The 4370-nt window shown below is 50.2% G+C and overlaps 1 long non-coding RNA gene across 1 annotated transcript in view; it reads left to right on the top strand.

Moving 5' to 3' along the window:
* The window catches only part of LOC105531771, a 3001-nt gene extending 1467 nt beyond the window's left edge, over positions 1-1534 (top strand). The window contains exons 2-3 of the long non-coding RNA XR_001004853.1: positions 323-757; positions 1074-1534. This is a non-coding gene — a long non-coding RNA (uncharacterized LOC105531771). The remainder of the gene's footprint in view (positions 1-322; positions 758-1073) is intronic.
* The last annotated feature ends 2836 nt before the right edge of the window (positions 1535-4370 follow it).

The following is a 4370-nucleotide window of genomic DNA, read 5'->3' as shown; positions in this document are numbered from 1 at the left end:
GAAGGGGCGTGTGCTGGGTGGGACGCAAAGGCCGAGCGGTCCCTGGGCGGCGCGGGGCCTACTGACTGGTCCTTCAACTGAATGCGGGCGGGGGCATGCGGGCACCCCTTCCACATGCAGCCAAAGGGGAAACTGAGGTTCAGAAAGGGGATAGGTCTTAGGCAGAAACGAGATCAGAATTCAAGACCCTCTTCCCGGAACGTCCTAGTAAGGGCCCTTAGCTTTTCTAGAGCTCCTCACCCTGAGAATGCTCCTGTTTCTCAGCTAAATTCCTCCACTGGAGTGACCCACCCTGTTGCTCTCTCACAGGCAGCTCATGAAGCACCGCATGAGGGGCTGGCTCTTCCCCGTGAATTCTGGGCACAGACACCCAGACCTGAACAGGCCCCTCATGCCACAGCGACTGGGGATTGGGAGCCTGAGTCCCTCCCACCTGCTCCCTCGGTTTCTGAGGGTCTGTGTCATCCTTCTGCTGGGCAGACGTTATCTTCAGCCCCGTGTTACAGATGCTTAGAGAAGCCGGAGACTTGCATAATGTCTCAGAGGAAAAAGAGTAAGAACCTGGACCCGTGTGTACCCGGACCAAGCCCTCCATGGTGGAAGGGATAGGAGTGGGAAGGGGAGGAGGAGACATATGGTCCAGGAGGTTCCATATGTACCCACACATGGACCTCAAAGAGGCCCCCATATCAAGACAGCAAATGACATCCACAGTCACAGATCACGGAGTGACTTCAGATGAAGATGGTGCTGGCAGGTAGTTGTCAGGAGTCAGAGGTTAGGGGTCGCACTGAAGCTGGCGCTGGAGGTGGGGAGGAAGGAGGTTGTTGACTCCAAACATCAGCTCAGAAGATACTAGAGAAAGCCCAGGCCGAAAAGAAGTCTGCGCCTAGGATAGGGCTTCCCATTTATTCAGTCCTTCGAGCCAGTATCTGCCACCCCTTTTCCCCAGGCTAATTTCAGCCAAAACAGAATTCTACCTCCTACATCTTAAAATCTGCAAATATTTAACCTGAAGCCAAAGTGCCTGGCTAATTCCTGCATCCCTCTATCTCTGTCCCTCCACCCCTTAGTTTCCCCCATCAGCGCAATGAAGCTTGAGCAAAGGATCTCACTGGAGACTTCGCAGCGACGGTGGGTCTGAGAGCAGAGGGCAAGGGCTGTCTGGGCCTTGTGAAGCTCAATGCTGCCCCCTGGTGCCCAGAATACCGCAGCCAGCAATGGGATGCAGGAAGAAGAGGCAGGAGATCTCCCACCTTTTCCAAGCTACTCAGACCTGGTACAGGGCAGGGAGGACAGGGCACCAGCCCTACTAACCCCATCTGAGGGGAAACTCTGAAGCTCCCTCTCCTGCAGAGATCTCAGACTCTGTGGTAGAGCTGATGTGGGGGGACAGGTGACGTCAGCAATAGCCCTGCCCATCCTGCACCTGGACACCCCAAGTGGTTCCTTCTATGGGAGACAGAGGCAGGGTTGCCCCCTCTGCTGTGCAGTTCCTGGAGTCTTCATCTGAGTTAAATTCTTTCAAGTCAGGCTTTTTTTCTGCCTGAAATTTCACATTTGTGTTCAGAGGGGGTACTCAAAAAATGTAGCGTGGATGGATGAATTCCATTCCTTTACATTGTCTTCAGAAGGTCTGTGCTATTAAGCACAGGGAAAAGTGAGTTCATTAATTTGCATAGTTGGCGGAAGTAGGGCTACAAAGAGGAATGGGATGGGGGAAGGGAGAGATTTGATGGGAGGAGGATCTCAAGAGAGTTCAGATGAGGGGAAAATAATGGGGGGGGCGGGTTATGTTGGAGGGATCAGGAAAGGCTTTCTGGAGGAAGTGGTATTTGATACAGGGTTTGAAGGACAGAGAAGACAGCAATGGGGTCCAGGTGGAGGGAACAGTCTGAACAGCGACACAGAGCCAGAAGAAGCATAAGGTGGGCTTGTGCTGGTGAGAAGGCTCCAGTTTGAGGCAACGGAAGGAGGCAGTGCTGTGGTGGAGCCATGGGAGACGAGGCTATGGAGGATCCTGAAGACATGCTGATGTCAGACCCAGGAACTGGTGTTTTGCGGCAAAAGCACTGAACTGTGAGCCAGGGGTTTAGGTCCTAACCCAAGCTCCACTATGACTGGGTTTCACTGTCTCAGCCTTGCTCTCTGGAGCCCTCTCCAGATGTCAGTGGGAATCATGGCAAGTTCTTAATCAGGGCAGTGCCTAGAAATCACAGCTCACAGAATGGTCAAGCTGGTAGGTACCACAGACCTTATCAAATCTAACCCCCTCAATGTGAAACTCAGATGAGGAAACTCAGGTCCAGAGAGGTGAAGGAACTTCCCAGCATCACACAGCAAGTCAGGGACAGAGCCAGGACTTGGACCCAGATCTCCAGCCTCTTTGTTTGGGGCTCTTTCCCCACTGCAGTCTGGGGTAGCATCAGGGGGACTGAGTTGGAGGAAAGCAGCTGGAGGCAGAAGACCTCCGGGAGGTTACAGCCTCACCCAGACCAGAGATTATGAGGCCGGGGCCAGTCAGAAAATGTTTATTGAGCTCCTCACGCTGCTCCCCATCCTGGGCCCATCTGAGGAATACTGAACATCCACGCAAAGGGACCAACAAATAAAAGGAACCTGGTGGGGTTCCAGAAGGAGGAGACATAAGGAGGACATGGTATTCATAAGAAGGAAGGGATATCAGGAGGACACTTGGGTGAGGAGCTACAGGAGTAACACCAAGAAAATGTTTAGAAGGTCTCACTATGTTGCCCAGGTTGGTCTCAAACTCGTGGCCTCAAGTGATCTGCCAGCCTCTGCCTCCCGAACTGCTGGGATTACAGGTATGAGCCACCACAACCAGCCCCATGTTTCTTGAGCTGTTACTCCGTTAAAGGAGCCTGTCACTTGGGCCCCCTCTGATTCTTGACCAACGTGTTCACCTCCTTCATGAACCGGAGACACATCTCTTCCCATGGCAAAGCAATGCACTGCACAGCCACCGGAAGTCCGATGGATCCTCTCATTGCCTGCCAGGAGAGAAGGTCGGGAACTCAGAGCCTGCTTCCTGCTCACAGGCCCCTTGCCTGGCTCTGTTCATCACCCATGCTATTCTGGGCCTCTGTACCAAGGGTGGGTCTAGGTGATGCTTTAGTCCAAACATCCCTTTCCCAATCGATATTAAGGTAAAGATGATCTAGCTCTCAGAATTCCAGGCTTCCTAAGCTCTTGGTGAAACCTGAAAAGACTGTTCTGATTTTATTGTCCATAGTGCTCCAGGGTTAACATGTAAAACTTGCTCCCTGTGCAGAATGCTGATTATAATGATGAAAGAAAAAGCTGAGCATCCACCCAATGTTCAAGCAAGAGAAAGAAGAGCGTGCTAACCCCTGATCCATAGCCTGATTACCCTTCCACAGTGAAAGCATTGCCTTGGCCCAAAACAGGCCCAGGAACATGGGGGCTAAGCCTTAGTCCCCGCCATGAAATCCAAACATCCTTTTAGGAATTCAAACCTGTTTTCTTTGCTTTCTGATGATATCATTTGAGGCCTTATTTGCCTTTGTCTCTGGAGTCAGATCACCTCCTTCAAGTCCTAGCTCCTCCACTTCAATTGGCTGTGTGGCTTTGGCCCTGTCCCTTAATCTGTCTGTGCCTCCATTTTCCTCATTTAAAAAACCTCACAGGAGACTTATGGAATTTAATGATTTAATATTTATACATGGCACTTTTAAACAGCTCCTGGAACAGAGTAAGTGCTCAAGACACATGAGATAGTGTCATTATTGTTATTTTCTCAGAATTCAGGTCAGCAGTTCCACTGGGTAACTCTAGCACTAAAATCAATTTCCAGAAAAAGTAAGTTACTTAATGTCTGACTCAGATACGTGCATATGTTTCAGAGTCGGCCTCTTTCTCTTCCTCTATCTTCTTCTCTCTCTCACCAAAGTCAGGTGTGTTATTTTAGACCCTGCAGTTAAATATTTGGTAATATTTTCTTTCATGAAACCACCTTTGACCTACTAATCATAGTATTTATTGAACACTTTCTACACGTAAGACCTTATGCAAATTGCTTCATTCTCTTTTTCAAATTAATTAACCTTTAGCACAACCCTACAAAGTAGATGTTTTTATTCTCATTTTCCTGGTGAAGAAGCAGAGGTCCCAAGAGAGGTCATATCCAGAGCAGATACACAGTAAGCTCATAACCAGTGGCTTTTGCCCTGCTCTGCCCTCCCTGCCTCTGCAATCATTTTTACCTACAGCAATGCAAAGAAGTCCAGGCGCAATGGCTTACACCTGTAATCCCAGCACTTTGGGAGGCCGAGGCAGGCGGATCACTTGAGGCCAGAAGTTTGAGACCAGCCTGGCCAACATGGTGAAAC

The sequence above is a fragment of the Mandrillus leucophaeus genome, unplaced genomic scaffold (genome assembly GCF_000951045.1).
Source record: "Mandrillus leucophaeus isolate KB7577 unplaced genomic scaffold, Mleu.le_1.0 Scaffold902, whole genome shotgun sequence".
Classification (NCBI taxonomy): domain Eukaryota; kingdom Metazoa; phylum Chordata; class Mammalia; order Primates; family Cercopithecidae; genus Mandrillus; species Mandrillus leucophaeus.
The sequence above is the reverse complement of the archived record's forward strand: the minus strand, read 5'-3'. Positions and strand labels throughout refer to the sequence as shown.